Raw genomic sequence first — 18791 nt, 5'->3', positions numbered from 1 at the left:
AGGGATCCTAACTCGGCGCAGCATGGAACTCTGCAATAGCAGCGGTCCATCGGGAGCTTACCCGTCAACGTCCTCTGCCACGGACGTAGACAGAATACTTACACCGAGAACCAAACATGGCTGCCAAGGGCGACTGTCATCATCACTGTGTGCCCACCATTGGTCCACCGTGGCTACCCAAGGTCTAGTTGAGAGGGGTGACTGCACATATAAATAACCCGCTCTCCACTAATCTGAACACTTCGCCAGAAGATGGGTAGTATGACAATTCCTGAAACGTTGCAAGATATCAACACTACCATGCAGCTGAAGACCTGAGAAACCTTCATCAGCATTAAATTTAATACACTATGGTGATAATTAAATGAATATGGAATTTCACACACTATCACTGTAATGTACTAAATTTGATGCTCTTTACAAGAATTCTTGCTATCACAATGTTTTCTCCTTGCAAGCAGTTTGGGATAAGCAATGTTCCATTACACTGTACATTTATGTCATGCATACTGGATAAACCGATTGTCTTTACACAGAGCAAACATAATTTCAGTAATGCAGTATGTTTTTCATTAAATACTTCAGAGAAAAGAAATAGTATGACAAATACCATACTTATCTGATAACATACTGCTTACAGTTGATTGCTTTACATCTTACATCTTTTCTATTACAGAACTGTGACACAGACAAATTGACAGCTGCTGCAAAGAAGTCTTCTTTGGTACATTTGTTCCAAGAATGAATTTGAGACATTTATTATTTACATGTACAATAAAATTACGATGTGTTACAATTAATAAACTTATGTTTCCTACAAGTTTCATTCAAATACCATTACATACAACAGAACAATATACATACAGTCAATTGAAATACTATAAAAATTCTGGAGAAGTGCTAATATCCTAGGTTTTAATGATTCATCATTTATGATCACTGGAATTTACTGCACCCAATTCATTTCATGATATTCATACAGTACTTCAAGCACAATGCATCACCGATGTGAAAACTTACATCATGCTCAACGCCATCTAAATCCCGTTTCAGTTCTAGGTCTTGCTTTATACGAAGACTAGGCATTACAATCCTTGGTGGACCTTGAAGAAACTGGAAAAAGAAAGAATGGCAAATTCAAAGCTTCTGTTCTTGTGCTTGTGTTACACATCAAGTGGGGCTAAAAAGCTATTGGTCACATGTATTCACTTACTGGCATTAGGTAACAAGAAAATGTGTCACATTAAATTAGATTTACTTTCATTCCAATTGATTCATACTGAGGAGGTCCTACAGGACGTAGGAAATGTCAGAAAAACATGATGAACATTTGAAATCAAAGTTCTGTTTGCCTTGGAGGTAGACACATCAGATATCAACCAAGCAGAGATTATTTCATCCTTGCCAAGGAGCTACTACTAGTACTACTCCTCCTCCTCCTCCTCCTCCTCCTCCTCTCTCTCTCTCTCTCTCTCTCTCTCTCTCTCTCTCTCTCTCTCTCTCTCTCTCTGTCCCCTCCCCCTGCACCTCTGAATGTGCCAAGGTGCAGGCTCCAATAAGAGCATTTGATTTTATGATGATCTCAGCTCCCTATTTTCTGACCTATGTTATTCAGTGGAAGATGATAGGGTACCTCTGCAAAGCCAATGAGGACACTATGGTCAAGAAGAAACTAAGCAACTAGCAGGTTATATGCAGAATGCATTTTTTAGGTCAGAAAACCACCTGTAAAGACAATAAGCAGTTAAATGCAGATCTAAGTGTGGGTCACCAAATTTTGGTACTGAGGAAAATACATGTCTAATGTCACAAAAACTAATGCAAACCTGAAGTAAAAGTAAAGCTTTCAACAACCTGGAGTTAGTTATGAACACCTTAGCGCTGTTAGACATTGTCTTACTGGATGTGGTACACCACTGGCTTCCTCCAACTTTTGAACTCACTGACACAGTAAGTTACATGAGGACCTAGAGCTTCACAATGGAATGGAAACTCATTTTCCACATAGACAATTTCCATGTGAAAAAGTGACAGATGATGCCTGGGATGGAACCCAGAACACTTGAATTTGTAGCCTCACACCAATTCAATAAGCAATCCTCTTACTCTTAGAAAAGTGTATATGCATTCAAGACAAGATCCAGAGTTTCATTAACTAACAGTGGCATTGTACACAACACTGGAAGGAAAACTAGAAATAATTAGCTACAAAATCAGATATTCCATGCCGAGGACCCACTAGAAAGATGCACCACAGAACACAGGCAGTAATACATTATCATGAAAAATCAGCACTGGACAATAAGATAAATCTGCATTTATCTCATTGAATGTTACTGAAATTTGGAATCTGCATGCAGGTAAGTATCAAATGTGAGGAAAAAATAATTCTGAAGTGTCAAATGTGATGTGGAAAAAGTAACTGAGTTCCAACATCCACCCACCATAGTACATTAATGCTTAAGAAATAGTCTGGTAAATATTGTATACAAATCAAAATCCTCTATCATACTGCAGTGACAGGATATATATACTTGTCAGCTACATAATTGAAGATGCATGAATTCAAACAGTGAAAAAGATTTGGAGGAAAATTACATCAATAAAGTACAACATGACATGAGGTTGACCAAATATAGACATGACCCCTGCTGTCCATCCATTTCATTGAAGAGATTTAGAGAATCCATGCAAAATGTAGATCTAAATTTTGAGAGGACAAACTGAACTCTCATCTCAAAATGATGTCCTGTGACATTAGCACAGCTGTGAAAACAAAAATTCCTGTGAAAATCTACAAAACATGTTTTCCCAAAATTAGCCTGTGTAACTGTTTAGAAAAACCACACAACAGGAAAATATTTATTCTGTTAGTAATAGACATGCCCAAAATAATAAATTCTCTAATTACAGAGATTGGAACATGAGCACTGGACTACTGAAGCATCACAGATTGCTACTGTTAAAAACAAACTCTGGAAGACAGGAACATACTTCTGCCTAACAAACCTGATAAAGTGATCAGACATGACCAAACAGCCAATACACTCAGCATGGGGAATACAGTGAGGACCTGCAAATGTTAACAACATTACATAGTTACATGACAGCAGATATCTGTACAGCAAATTCAAATGAAGCTAAATCCCCTGAATCCCCATGGCCAACCACAAGTTGAACATATGAGAACCACCAAGACAGCTTATATAAGAAGCTTCCATTAATTTATAAGCAACATCATATCTTGCAAAACATGAAACAAAAAACGAAAACCCCAGAACTTCTGAACAAAAATGTTAGGAAAGGGATGAAAGACATCTCTACAGTAGATAGTAGACAATGATGCAGATTGTAGCAAAACGGAAGACAGTAACAAGAAAAGACATAATTACAATGCTTTGCCTTAGAAATTTTCTCCACTAAAGAAGATAAAAATGCATTTTACATTTCTTACTACAGCACAGATACTAAAATTACACATACATAATTGACTAATGTGGGGACAGGAGGGAGAAGGAAAAACCAAACTTTTTCTACACAATTTACCACTAGACCTGAAGAGGAAGCCATCAGATGAAATAAAACAAGTGGATGTTGCAGGATCACCTCTGGCAATGGAACTGTTATTTTATGGAAAAGTGGTGTGTCATGGGAATAGAAAAATGCACAGTTCATTTCAAGTTGTAAGAAGAGGCACAGCAAACATGTTTGGAGCTAAAGACCTAAACAGCAGATAATTTTGTTCTCCTATATGATTTTGGAAAGAAAACAGTTCGTCTGCATGAATAAAAATGAATCCTATAGTCATTCATCAAGTAAAATTGACTGCTCTATTCACTCACTGTTCTGCTGATTGCAATCAGCCAATATAATTTTGAATACCGGGTGATTTAAGCTAATCACAAACGTTCACATAGTGATCTACTAACTGTCTAATATTAGAGATTTGTCTAACAACAGATGTAAAAATTTATTTTGGCTGCACTGATAAGTTAAACCTGGATTTCTTGCATTTTATGGGCTGCCACCTTAACCATTATGGACACATCCCTGTGACAATAAGAACTTGACTGAAAAGGGTATCTTGCAGATCATCCTCTTCAATTTCATTCAGATTTACAGTATTTGGAGTTTAGTGCTTGAACATCTATTTCCTAAACCAGCACTAGGCAGTAACCAAACTAAAAAAAATTGACTTTGAAGATCAGAAGACTTCTGAGTGCTGCCTACTACAAAACATTTCCTATTTATTAACACAATTGCTGGTAATTGGAAGAATAGCATAAAAGTGCCTTAATGAAAAAGTTGCTGGTTCAGATCTCCTAGTAGGAACTACTACTTTTTAAAAACTTCCAAGTCTACTAACAACTCGCAAATTTAACAAATACTGAATTGTAATGGTTTGGTAAAAATTACATATTTTTTCATCATTCAACATATTAAAACAAAAATTTTGATACATTCATGTGAGATTTATTTATTTTCAATTTGATGCTCTCCATTTTTGTACCAAAATGTAATTTTTTAACAATACTCGCATTTTCATGTAACTTTTAATTAAAAATAACTATTAGAAAAGTATGACTCAGCATGAATTAAAATTACCATTTGTTTTACATATGGAATTTAAATAAAACTAAAAGAAATGGTAGCACTTAGTGTGATCTGAACCACTAGTTTTATGATTATTATAATATTATCCTATGCACTCAGCTACAGACAACTATACAATAAATTTTTTACACTTGCCACAACTCACAAATCACCCAATTGCCAAATGCATTTTTTGTTTCTACTTTTATGGAGAACAGCATCATACTGCTATACCAAATAATTGGCTGGCCACTGACCTTCCAATCTTGAACCTAAGACGAAAATCTATGAGGACACCCAAGTGAAATCCCCTTGGCAGCCCTGGAGGCATGCTTGGTTAGGATAATTGTTTAAGTAACTGATCCTGAAACTAGGAGTTACAGCCTCAAATCTGAGACCTAGCAACAGTTTTCATCTGTTGGTTTGTATGTGTATCAATGCAGTCATACAGAATTGTTATTTATCTTCATATAGATAATGAAGTAATTCTACAGATATACATGCTAGAACTAGTGCTCCTGCTCAAAGACAGCACTTTAAACAATAGTTCACAGTCTGCACCCCAAATGAACCATGGACACTGTTGAGGCAGGGTTGCTTGCATGTCAACAACATTGAAAACAGTGTTAGGTGCAAACACAAATAAGTATTATCTGAGGAAATATCAAACTTAGACATGGATCCTCAAGAGGGGCAAAATACTTTTCAGCAGTTGCAGGAGCAATGGTCTGGATTATCAACTGACCTGGCCTTGTAGCATTAACCAACTTCCTGTACCAATAATGCAAATGGCTGAAAGCAATGCAAAACTGTAGGTCTCTTTGTTTTTCTTCTCAGGAGCATGCAGCTCTACTGCACGAAATTATCTTAGGCAAAATATTCAGGAGTTAAAATAGTCCCCCATTCAGATCTCCAGGCAGAGTTGACTCAGGAGGATGTTGTCAGAAAAGCAGGCCAGGCAGTCTATATGTCTGAGTGTGGAGTATTACATACCTTAGTAGGATAAGTATATATCATTACGGGGTAAGATAGATACTGCCTACAGGAAAATTAGATCTTTAGAGAAAAGAGAAGCACTTGGATGAAAATCAAGAGCTCAGACAGAAAACAAGTTTTAAGCAAAGAAGAGAAAGCAGAAATGTGGAAGGATTATATAGAGTGTCTACAGAAGGGCGATGTACTGGAGGGCAATATATGGAAATAGAACATGATGTAGATGATGATGAAATGGAAGAAATGATACTGTGTGACAAGTTTGACAAAGCCATGAAAGACCCGAGTTGAAACAAGGCCCTGAAAGTATACAACATTCCATTACAACTACTGATAGCCTTCGAAAGGCCAGCCCTGACAGACTTCTACCATGTGGTGAGTAGGATGTTAGAGATAGGTGAAATACCCTCAGACTTCAAGAACAATATAATAATTCCAATCACAAAGAAAGAAAGTTTTAACAGACATGAAAATAACCAAACTATTAATTTGGTAAGTCATGGGTGCAAAATACTAACACGAATACATTACAGATGAATGGAAAAACTGGTAGAAGCTGACCTTGGGAAAAATCAGTTTTGATTCCATAGAAATATTTGAAAACATGAGGCAATACTGACCCTACAACTTGTCTTGCAACACAGATTAAGGAAAGGAAAACCTATATTTCTAGCGTTTGCAGACTTGAAGAATCCTTTTGACAATGTTAACTTGATTACTCTCAAATTCTGAATGTTGCAGGGATCAAACACAGTGAACAAAAGGATATGTACAATTCGTACAGTAACCAGACAGCAGTTATCAAGAGTTGAGGGGCATGAAAGGGAAAGAGCAGTTGGGAAGGGTGTCAGACAGGGTTGTAGCCTAGCCCTGATGGTATTGAATCTGTATACTGAGCAAGCAGTGAGGAAAACAAAAGAAAAATTCGGAGCAGAAATTAAAATCCATGGAGAAGAAATAAGAACTTTGAGGTTTGCCGACAACATTTTAATTATGTCAGAGACAGTGAAGTACCTGGAAGAACAGTTGAACAGAAGGAACAGTGTATTGAAAGGAGAATATAAGATGAACATCAACAAAAGCGAAATGAGAATAATGGAATGTAGTCGAATTAAGTCAGTGATGCAGAGGGATTTATATTAGGAAATGAGACACAAAGTAGTATATGAGTTTTCCTATTTGGGGAGCAAAATAACTGATGATGGTCAATGTACACAGGATATAAAATGTACGGTGGCAATGGCAGGTAAAGCTTTTCTCGAGAAGACAAATTTGTTAACATCAAGTATAGATTTAACTGTTGGGAATTCTTTTCTGTAAGTATTTGTTTGGAGTGTAGTCTTGTATGTAAGTTGACGAAATCGATGACAAACAGTTTAAACAAGAAGAGAATAGAAGCAAACATCAAACAATGGAAAATCCAGAATGGAATGTAACAATAGCAGAGAAGGAAAGTCGCTACTCATGATACAGCAGTGATGCTGAGTCATGATAGGCACAATAAAAAGATTCACACAATTAAGGCTTTCGGCCATTAAGGCCTTTGTCAGCAGTAGACACTCATTCGCACGCGGTCTCAGAGCTGAGAGCACAGCTTGGCAGTGTGATCTCAGCTCCCTGCGTGTGTGTGTGTGTGTGTGTGTGTGTGTGTGTGTGTGTGTGTGTGTGTGTGTAAGAGAATAGAAGCTTTTGAAATGTGGTGCTACGGAAGAATGGTGAAGATTAGATAGGTAGATCATGTAACTAGCGAGGAGGTACTGAATAGAATTGGGGAGATGAGGAATTTGTGGCACAACTTGACAAGAAGAAGGTATCTGTTGGTAGGACATGTTCTGAGGCATCAATGGATCCCCCATTTTGTATAGGAGGGCTATGTGGAGGGTAAAAGTCAAAGAGAGAGAGAGAGAGACAAAGAGATGAATACACTAAGCAGATTCAAAAAGATGTAGACTGCAGTACGTACTTTCAGATGAAGAAGCTTGCAGAGGATAGGGTAGTATGGAGAGCTACACGAAACCAGTCTCTGAACTGACGATGATGACAACAGCCTAGGGAGGTTAGAGATTTTAAAAAGGAACCATTGATAGGTTGTATTCAGTTGTAGTAAGAGCTGAAGTGCAGTGGCAGAAAGTACAAGACTTCTGGTCAGGTCAGTACAGGATTATCTACAAAAAATCAAATAGGAGTCATGCAGGGAGAGCTCTAGTAATGAGCAAGAAAATAGGAACATGAGTAAGCTATTATCAACAGCAATGTCAATGAATTACCATAGCTGAAATAGGCACGAAGGAAATACAACAGTGGTAGAAATTTGTATGGCAACCAGACCAGGAGAAGAATGGAATAGGAAAAAGTTTGATGAGTAATTATTCAATAGCTAAGGAAGATGAAAGCCAATTCTAGAAGATAATGAAATTCAATAGTAGGAACAGGATGCACAATAGTTACGAGAACATCCAATGGCATAAATGACTGAAAGGGGGAAGCTGCCTGGTAGAATTTTGCACATTGCATGAATTAGTCACTGCAAACACGTGTTTCAAGTATCATGAAAGAAGCTTGTGTATGTGGAATAACGTGGAGAAACCAAAAGGTTTCAAGCAGATTATGTAATGTCAAAAAAAAAAGATTTCAAGACAGGATTGTAAACTACAAAACATTTCCAGTGATAGATGTGGACTCTGGATAGAGTTGTTTTTATTAACTGCAGAGTAATGTTGTTGAAATGGTAAAAGTAGAATTTAAGTACATGGGATTTGGGTAAGTTGAATGAACCAAAAATCATTGATAGTTTGAAAATTAGCATTAGGCAACAAGTGATACATAGAGGGTAATTATACACTGGGAGATGAAACAGTGAAGGCAGGAGGAAACATAGGTAAAAAGTAAGGCCTAGTACGAATACCTTAACAACTCATGAGATGCTGAATTTAACTGATGAGAAGAGAAAATACAAACATGTGGCTATTAAAACAGACAAAAGGGAATACAGACATTACTGGAATGATTTTAACAGAACATGCAATATGGCTAAACAAGAATGGCTGTAAGGCAAAGGGGAACAAACTTGCTCCAGAATAACAAAATTATTCCACTTTTGTGCAAGATACGAGATAGCTGAGAAAGTTATACATCAACCAGAATGTAATAACTCAAATTCGAAGAAAGGCAGGTGTGAATACTATCGGACCAGACCATCAGATTAATATATCATGCTTGCAAGATTGGAAAAGCTTTTAGAGGGTTAACCTTACATAAGATCACTTTGGGTACCAGGAACATGTAATACAAGGCAATACTGATACTATGGCTTACCTTAGAAGAGTTAAAGAAAGACAAAATTGTGTTTACAGCTTTTGCAGATTTACTGAAATGCTTTTGAGAATGTGGAGTTGACTGCACTCTTTGGAGTTTGGACAGCAGCAGAATAAATAGACAGGAAGCCCAAGTTTGTTTGCAACTTTCACAGAAACCAGACTCCAGTTGTAAGAGCTGAAAGACATGAAAGGGAAGCATTGAGTAGGAAATGAGACAGGCTTGTAGCGCACATCTGATATGCACTCTGTACGATGAAGACATGAAGGAAATCTGAAGATAAAGGAAACTGTGTGTTTACCAATGACAATGTAATTCTATCAACAAAACCAGCATCTTGAAATTGTCAATGAAGGGATTTGTGGGAGGTAAAAGCTGGAAGAGTAAAATTGTATAGTATTACTAGAAGAGATTGTACAACAAACATCAATAAAAGCAATAGAATCTAGCTGAAATAGATCAGTCAATGTTGAGTTTCAACTAGAAAATGAGACACTAAAAGTAGCAGACAACTTTTGCTATTTGGGCACCAAAGTAACTGACAATGGCTGAAGTAAGAAAGAAATAAAGTGAAGACTAGGAATATCAAGGAACATTTGCCTAATAAAGAGGACTGTTCACATCTAATATAAATTTAAGTGTTAGGAAGTATTTTCTGAAGATATTTGCAGTGCAGCCCTGTATGGAAGTCAAACATAAATGATAGGCAATTCAGACAAGATGAGAATGGAAGCATCTGGAATGTGCTACAGAAGAATGCTGAAGATTTGATGGGTAGACGAAACAAATGAGGGAGGAACATAGGGACCAATTTCACTAACACAAGGGACCTGTTAATAGCACAAATTCTGAGGCATCTAGGGATAGTCAGTTTGGTAATGGAGGGGTATGTGAGGGTAAAAAGTGTAGAGGGAGACTATGGCATGAAGACAAGAAGCAAGTTCGAATGGATGTAGTAGGTGACAGTCATCAGAGATTAAGAGGTTTATAGAGGGTAGACTGCCATGGACAAGCGCATCAAGCCAATCTATATTATATTCACCAAAACTGAGCCGTAACATAACACTGCTTAGTTTCATACAGTCACACAAATTCTAGACTTACCTGATGGTTCACTTGCTCATCCAATTCTTCTTTTACTTTCATGGTAGATGTGTGTAACTGAACCTGTGGTGAATAGTAAAAAAATATCTGCAAGGAGTTCTTTTAAGAAGACAATTTTAGATATATTACAAACAAGTATCACATATTGTAAGTCTATGACACTTCGAAAGAATAAATGACTCATTCTTTTCAGAGAGTGGCTTTCTCAGTGACAGTCAGTAAGGTGCATTTCAATGGTAATGATCAAAAAGTTATATGAATTATCAGTGACAACATATTTGAAAATTTATTAGCATCTTGCACTTCATTTTCCTATGCTGCTTTTTTTCGATCATATTTCCTACTTCCATAATCTTTATTTTGTCATCATTAAGTATTTTATATGAATTTGAGTAGTTTTGTGCCATCTTTTTTGTCGTTTTGTGTCGTTTAGTATGGTGGTGTGTGTCTAAATTTGTTCGTATTTACTTTGTCCCCACCCAAAAACCCCCAATTTCCCACGCTTGTCCCGTTAGTTTCCTTAGGTTTTTGTGGAACGTGTGTGTTGGTTTTTAATTGTATTTTCGTGTTAGTGGTCATGTTTATGTAATGACATCATAGGCGCCATATTGTAGTCTTAGTGTATGTTCGTTTCCACCATATTTGTGACGTCATGGGTCAAAGCAGATGGGTGGAATCTGACGCTTCTGTATTTGTGACTGACAAGACAAGGCATGGGAATTCCGTTTCTAGGAAAAGCCTGTAAAGGAAATTTTAGGCTGTGCACGCCTCAGTGTGACCCTTAGCATTTCCTTCAAACCACATTGTTTCCCAATATTCTTAGCTGGTGGAGTCTCCTTACATTTCCTTTCCCCATAACACTGTGCATCAGAAAAAGTCTACCTTGCACACCTAGAAATTCTTTCATCACCGCCACTACCAGAACCACTAGTGGTAGCAACTGCAGTAGTAGAAGAACTGCCAGTATTAACTTTTAGTTCATAGTATTATTCACTGACACTGCAACTTCAGACACTCAAATCATTGTAATACTATTTGCCATATTAAAACTTAGTTTCAGAAAAATATGATATAAAAAGGGAAACCATGGTCCAATTTAATAGAGGGTCTGATGGACTTAATCAGATCAGGTTCAATAAACAAACCAATAAGATCACAAAAATGTCATCAACGAATCTTGATCTGGTGAACGGTTTGTGATTCTGGGTGGTTAGTAAGGAATCCTCGAGGTGGCCTATGAATAAATTTGCAGAACATGGTGACACAGTTGGCCTTTGATGTACTGCAGATTTGTTTCTAGGCAATCCCTTCAATAGAGAAGTAATTGTGTGTGAGAATGTAGTTGGACATGGCAACCAGGAATGGGCTGTAGGTTAGGAGACAGTCAGACACTGGGGAAGGTACTGTTCAGTGACAAAGTCATGTGTGTTAGGGGATGTGATCATAGAGGGTGACAGCACTTCCCTAAATTGTACAAAATGGAAACTCTTCCTACAACATATCACTCATCCCCATAACCCCCCCATAGCATCAATGTTCACTAGTCTGTATGCTCCGCCCCACCTACTCCCTACCCTGCTCTCATTCTAGCACTGCACACACCTACCCCACAACTCTCCCCCCCCACCCCCGTTACAGCCTCCCAACACTGCACCTAGAAGCCCTATTCTGTCACCCTATGTCCTTGACCAATTCCACAGGCAGCACAGCATCACCTCCACATTTTCTGTGTTTGATTTTACTTTCTCTGGTCTTTGGAAAATGTAACTGAGGCACCTGAGTTATCGGCAACTGAATTTTGCTTTTCACCGTTGGACCAGTTCAGATACAACCTCACATGAAAAGCTGGAACAGCGACTGCTCAGTCACGCAGCTTTGAGCTAATGGAAAAACAGATACATTTACAATATAGATGTAACACATGATATGAAAGTGCATTGTAGACATCACTTCTTTAGTTGTTCCAAAAAGAAGTGATAAGAAGGCATGTGTGCTAAATCTACGATGACTTGCCTTTACCAACTGCTTACATTTTGAGATCAATGCTAGACCTACAGTACCACTAGAAGAATGAACACCCTGAATATGAGCAAGACACTACAAACACCAAGTTCGTAGAAAGAAAGTTAAGTGAGACATTGAAAGTACAAAGGTTTTCTTCCTTCAGGGGGGGGGGGGGGGGGAGGAAGGGTCCTACTTGACCCACACTTTGGCAGTTGACACTTATAAAACCTGTCAAGGCTACTTTCATAACATGACATTGTCTAGCATGGGTATACATTTGTGTTTTCACTGCTTCTAGATAAACTTTCAAGATGAATGATGCAGAGCAAAGACATCTTTATAGGGTCACAAGTGTTTTGATCTAGCTACAAAAACACAAATTACAGCACTTTGATGAAGTAAAAAATGAACAATATATTTTCAAAACAAGTTCAATGAGGAGAGAATTATCCGTAGAATGTTGATGGCCACATACTGGGAACTTCAAATCCAGCTGATCTCAGAAATACTGAATCAAGAAGTGAGCTCTAACAGTAGCTTTAGCATGTTTTAATTTGCCAGAAGCTGGCAGTGACATTCTGCTATAATTATTTCTTTTATGAGCACCAAATCCGTAGGCATATGTTGTGTGTTACAGATGTGTCATATTTGAGCCCACATAGTTGAACTCTGTGATTATACTAACATTTAAGTAATTTATGTGTTACCAAATATTTAGAGTGGTAATGTGAAAATCTACTCGTTAAAGAGCATTGCAAACATTCTGTAGTTAAAACTGTAACACTCCTTTACTCTTTTAGTATCAGCATTACCACCATTTCCTTCTTAGGGTTGTAAATTATACTACCAACTGCTCTTTCATTTAATAGTATTTAAGATCCTCAAAGGATTTCAATAAGAGCTCTTTGTCACATACCACTTCCCTAAATTTAATAGATTCTGAATACCTACCCCCAAATCAAAAACTGATCACGAACAGTAATATTGCTAACAAGAACATTGTTGGATTCAAATTAATGATATCAATATAATGGAAGGAAACATTCCACGTGGGAAAAATTATATATAAAAACAAAGATGAGGTGACTTACCGAACAAAAGCGCTGGCAGGTCGATAGACACACAAACAAACACAAACACACACACAAAATTCAAGCTTTCGCAACAAACTGTTGCCTCATCAGGAAAGAGGGAAGGAGAGGGGAAGACGAAAGGAAGTGGGTTTTAAGGGAGAGGGTAAGGAGTCATTCCAATCCCGGGAGCGGAAAGACTTACCTTAGGGGGAAAAAAGGACAGGTATACACTCGCACACACGCACATATCCATCCACACATACAGACACAAGCAGACATATATGTCTGCTTGTGTCTGTATGTGTGGATGGATATATGTCTGCTTGTGTCTGTATGTGTGGATGGATATGTGCGTGTGTGCGAGTGTATACCTGTCCTTTTTTCCCCCTAAGGTAAGTCTTTCCGCTCCCGGGATTGGAATGACTCCTTACCCTCTCCCTTAAAACCCACTTCCTTTCGTCTTCCCCTCTCCTTCCCTCTTTCCTGATGAGGCAACAGTTTGTTGCGAAAGCTTGAATTTTGTGTGTGTGTTTGTGTTTGTTTGTGTGTCTATCGACCTGCCAGCGCTTTTGTTCGGTAAGTCACCTCATCTTTGTTTTTATATATAACAAGAACATTGAGTGCATAAAACCAATTAGATGAGCAATAGCAAAAATAATACACCAGGAAAACAATATTGTACGTCATGAGTTAAGATTTCACCATCAGGCACCATGACAAATAGACTACCAACTATTATCTTTGCAATAAGTCCTCATATATATATCCCCTCTTGTCTGAGAAAGCAACTATGGTCAACTTAAAAACTGACCACAAATAGAGCATCTGATCAATTCATCCAGCAAGCCATACAACTGATCTACAGTAGCAGCTGAATCATCTGCACTCTAGCAAGTAAAGTCCTACTCATATCCATTAATAATACCACTTTCTAAGAAAGGAACAAATCTAGACATTAACAACACACCAAACTAAATCTCAAAGTAGAAAATTAATTTGTAACAAGTGATTGCAAACACCACAATAGTTCAAGAACATGTGACAATTTCCTAGTAGACAACAAACCTGTAATCATTAACTACTGGCATTCCAACATCACACTAACAATAAGCTACAGAAATTTTCAAACAAATTAAATATTGGAGAGCAGCATTATATACTACAAGATACCAATCCATTGCAAATATGTTGCACAGCCAAGAGTCACAACTTCATTTGGTCAAGAATCAAAACCAACAGCCAAACGGAAGCGTCCGATCCCGCCCGTCTGCTTTGACCCATGACGTCACAAATATGGCGGAAACGACCATAAACCACGATTCCAATATGGCGCATATACAGTCGGTACGTATACATTATGAGGACGCAAATACATCGAAAAACAAACACACACACTTTCCACAAAAAGCCTAACGACACTAACGGGACAAGCGCGGGAAATGGAGTGTTTTGGGGTGGGGTCAAACTAAATATAAACAAATTTAGACACCCACCCCCATACGAAACCACACAAAAGGACGAAAAAACCTACATCACAAAACTCCCCAAATACCACTAAACACATCTTCTGGAATCGGACACTTCCCTTGACCTATACAGCTCAACAGCAGCTCCCGATCCCATAAATTAGGCTGAAACACTTCCCTTGGTCTATATAGCTCATAAACATCTCCAGATACCAACATACACAGCCACACATTGGGATCGAACACTTCCCTTGACCAGCGCACTGTTGATTTTATGCGTCATATCCATTCCTGAACAAAAACAACAACCGATTAATTTTACTAAAATTGCCACACGATGTACAGCGAACAACACTAAATTAACCTTCACACAAAATCATTAACTCACTGAAACGAATTCCACTACAAACACAGCCGTCACTAACAATTCTGGATAATGAGCAAAAGCAAACTGAGCCCATTACACCACACAAACGAAAACCCTAAACATATCACCAGAGAGCACAACAAACCACAACACGATGACATCTACAAACACGCCACACTCACAAACCAAACTCCGCGCCGTCATGACGTCACACACGACAACACCCTTACGTCACGGGTCAAAGCCGACGCGTGGAATCGGACGCTTCTGTCGACCCCCAAATATTTCATCTGACAAACAACAGGGAAGGTAATCTGCTTGTTTACACACCACATTGCACAGAGAAATTAATGAAACAATGGTAAAAAACACAAGAAGCTATTTACCAAGGAGACTGGTTCAGCATATACTTCATTCTTCTCTTTTTTCAGCCAACTAGTTCCCTTTGAGTCCATGAGTGCTCTCCTAATCCACTGAAAAACAAGAAAGCAAAAGTGATATTGTTTAAATTGTTACTATTCAACATAGTTAACAGGCAGCATTTTCTGGCTGCAGCAAACGAGTCAATGCATATTAAAAATTTAAAACTGGCTGAGGAACAAAGAACCTGATAAAAAGAACTGATTTACAACTTTCTGGTTATGAGGACTCTGAAGCCTCACTGTCATTAATGGAAAACACAACTCAATTTGACAGAAAACAAAAACCACACACAATGGAAACAAATGACTTACAGTTACTGCTGTTACTTAGTAGCATTTGCTTGTAGTATACAATCCTATTCTGAATATGGTAGCTGACATCTTGCTTTTTCCACATAAATTTCTAAGTGTCATGTGAAGCAACTAAGATAAAGTTAATTTACCAGACAAATCTATTTACTGTAGACAATTTTACATATGAAGAATAAAAGATTAAAATGAGTCTCGAGCTATATCGAAGCCTGTCAATGTATCCTGCAAATTCCTTAATATATAGAATAATGTAAGAGGTTTATAATTATGTTCTTAACAACGTATGCAAGGTCAGAAAAGAATTATTTCTCAATCATACTGGCTGCACTTTCAATCAATCTATAAACCCATATTTGCTCATGGTATTCAGAAAATCAGAACACGAAAATCCACCCATACAGACGGAACTTTCTTCTTTTTCAGTCAGTTTAGTACGTATTTTTAACAACTGTTTCCTTATACAGTCATCTATATGCAACATTATCAAATCAATATAGCGCAATGCTGCAATATTTACCCAGTCACTAAAAAACACACACTGCTGCCTGAACGTCGCGTGGAAAAATAAATGATTCTTGACTGTCAAGATTTAACACCGATTAAATTCCTCTAACAAGACTTAGTGAAATTACTTTCTCATAAGTGACCCATGACAATGTTCTGTGGTTTTGGGATGCTTTTGTCGATGGCAATTACACACACCCATTAGGCCTTACAGAGTCAATTACGTTTCCCATATCCTTCCATAGATTGAAATGTGCACATTACTACAAACAGCAGTTAACACTATTTACTAAACTATGGAGCACATAGGCACATTGAAAATCCATGGAAAACGCAACACAATGAATTCCCTCTATAGCATTCTCTTTCATACCAACATAACCAATCCCTGTTACTCTGTATTAACGTGTGCTAACGAATCTGATGTATCGGCAGTACAACTGCTTGCGCTACAAACCGGGCGAACTACAAATCAGATTACAGTAAACTCTTACTGTCCCTATTCTTTCCTTCAAAAATATTGTTACCGAACTTCGCATGCACAACGCAAGTAAATATAACAATATGAATGCAGCGTGTGTGTGAACTTCATGAGGGCCTTTTTTCGTCCATGACAAAGTATTTCACATTGACCTTCACTTTCTCTAACCACCACGCATATAGACACTTTTCCGGTAATTACAGACAACACATCAAAATTTCTGGCGGTTCTTTTGCCAAATCACGGGAAACATTCAGCAATTATATCGGACAGAACGAAAACAGCAAGCATATTACATACCCACGCGTCGATCTGGTATTTTTCGTAATTGCCGAACAGCACAGGTACGTAATGTGCACTAATATGTTTGTCTAAACACTAGTCACCTCCTGCTCGCAATGCGGAAACACAAACTCACTGAAAATAACAAGTGTTTGGTACTGATACACATAACCTGAAATAATTACTTACGAAATTCTAAGGATATCTCAAACCATAACCAGAGGCGCCAAAGATGATACAAGAATTAAATGTGGAACAAACTTATCATTCAAATAGGCCCAATAAATGATATTAAACCTATATAATTACTGTACGAACAGTTACTATAACATCATTACAAGGCATTGGCTAACTACTTCATTCGAGGCAGTTAGCTGTAATGATAATTAAGTATTGACTTAGTACCACACTCAATATGCGTCTTTCCGTGATGTCCTGTCTCCACCATCAAATCACTCATATATTACACAGAAAACGCCACATAATACCGTACAAACGCATGACACGAACTACTAAACTCTACAGCCGTCTGCTGCTGTGGTCAAAGTCAATAAATGCGGAAGAAAGAACCTACCACGGAGGTCGTTCTAACATTCTTGGAGTCAGAGCTGCATATCTGCTAGGAAAAAAATTAAAGTCGTTTGTTGGTTAATTTTGGGGAGGAGACCAAACAGTGAGGTCATCGGTCCCGTTGCCGTCTCTGAAAACTAGCTAGAACAGACAGTTAGGAACCTCACTCATAATGAAAATATATTGTTTCTAACGGCAACAAATAGACCTGACCTCTTTGAGGATGTCCACATCAGTGAACGTGATATGGTTGTGGCAGCAAATGACTAGCAGAGTACAAAGAATAACTGAAACAAGCACATATATATATATATATATATATATACATGTAGTAATAACTTCAGATGTGCGCCAGGGAAGTGTGTTAGGCTCTTGCTGTTCATAGCGTATATTAATGACCTTGCATACAATATTAACAGTAACTTCAGACTTTTTGCAGATGATGCAGTCATCCATAATGAAGTACTGTCTGAAAGAAGCTGTGTAAATTTTCAGCCAGATCGTGATAAGATATCAAAGGCATGTAATAACTGACAACTTGCTTTAACTGATCAGAAACATAACACGAAAAAGTGTAGTATCCTATGACTATAATACCAATGAGGCGAGCTATACAAATACCTGGGTATAGCCCTTTGTAGGGATATGAGGTGGCTCAGTCGGTGCAAAAGCAGAAGGTAGACTCCAGTTTATTGGTAGAATACTGGGGAAGTGCAATTAGTCTACAAAGGAAATTGCTTACAAATTAGTCATGTGATTGGTTCTAGCATATTGTTCAAGTGTGTGTGACCTGTCCCACAAAGGGCTAACAGGGGATATTGAAAGTATACAGAGAAGGGCAGCACAAATGGACACAGGTTTGTTTGAGATTTGTGAAAATGTCACAGAGATGCTGAAGAAGCTGAACTCCAGAATTTGAAGACAGACATAAACTATCCTAAGAAAGATTACTAACAAAGTATCGAGAACCGACTTTGAATTATGACTATGCGAATATATTATAACCCCTTACGTATCAATCACATAGGTATAGTGAGGGAAAGATTAGATTAATTACAGCACATGCAGAGGCGTTCAATCAGTCATGCTTCCCATGTTCCAAGGGAATGAAATGGGAAGGAACACTAATAACTAGTATTTGGACATACCCTGTACCATTGATTTCAGGCTGGCCTACAGAGCATAGATGTTGATGTAGGTACATGGGAAATTGTCTACAGTTGTCATTTATTTATGCCAAAAGCCAAAATAAGAATTAATCACTATGTCTAAATCAATGAACATAAGAAATCGTTAAAATCTTCG

At 37.9% G+C, this 18791-nt stretch overlaps 1 long non-coding RNA gene across 1 annotated transcript; it reads right to left on the bottom strand.

The window, feature by feature from the left end:
- Positions 1-775: 775 nt before the first annotated feature.
- Positions 776-17457, bottom strand: LOC126426771 (uncharacterized). Its single transcript, XR_007576415.1, has 4 exons — positions 17322-17457; positions 15302-15388; positions 10006-10068; positions 776-1113 (listed from the first exon to the last, which is right to left on the bottom strand). It is a non-coding gene; the product is annotated as an uncharacterized LOC126426771 (long non-coding RNA).
- Positions 17458-18791: the final 1334 nt, after the last annotated feature.

This window comes from Schistocerca serialis, chromosome 11 (assembly GCF_023864345.2).
Source record: "Schistocerca serialis cubense isolate TAMUIC-IGC-003099 chromosome 11, iqSchSeri2.2, whole genome shotgun sequence".
Lineage (NCBI taxonomy): Eukaryota > Metazoa > Arthropoda > Insecta > Orthoptera > Acrididae > Schistocerca > Schistocerca serialis.
This window is presented reverse-complemented; position numbering and strand designations above follow the sequence as displayed.